Genomic DNA, 639 nt, shown 5'->3' on the forward strand with positions numbered 1-639 from the left:
CTGTCACCTGTGGCTCAGTTCTCACAGCCACTAACTGCTCTGTGGAGAACGGCGGCTGCGACCACGACTGCACAGAGAGCGAGGACGGTCTGGCGAGGAGCTGCAGCTGTGTGGGCGGATACAGACTGCACAACAACTCCAGGAAGTGTCTGCCAAAAGGTGAGAGAATAAATGATGATTGGTTTATTCACCAGCTCTGTAGACGACACCTGAGCTGCTGGATGGAGAGATTTGTTTCTAATAAGCAACATTTATTCATCTGAATGTTGAAACCACTTTCAACAAGTCTAGTTTCAACTCAGCCTCCAACCAATCAACCTGTCACCTGATAAATCCAGCACCAAGGTTATTTCTTTAGTCGGCGCTCACGTCAGATAATCCACCTGCACAAAGTCTTAACAGTGCGGAACTCATGTGCATCTCAGACAGAGGTGATTCAGTGTTTCACATAACGCCATAAAAACTGAAAAAAGAAAGAAGAACAGCATGAACATGTTCAAATTAAAAGAACAGGAAATTAAACATTAAATACTTAATTTGTGCTCTTACATTATTTACATTCTGCACACAAATTAGCACTTACAGTATTCTGTGTGCACCAGTTACTGAAGTCGTGCACAGGAATAAGACACTGTTGTG

This window comes from Seriola lalandi, unplaced genomic scaffold (assembly GCF_002814215.2).
Source record: "Seriola lalandi dorsalis isolate HSWRI2012SDOR001 ecotype SW California unplaced genomic scaffold, Sedor1 jcf7180002053698, whole genome shotgun sequence".
Lineage (NCBI taxonomy): Eukaryota > Metazoa > Chordata > Actinopteri > Carangiformes > Carangidae > Seriola > Seriola lalandi.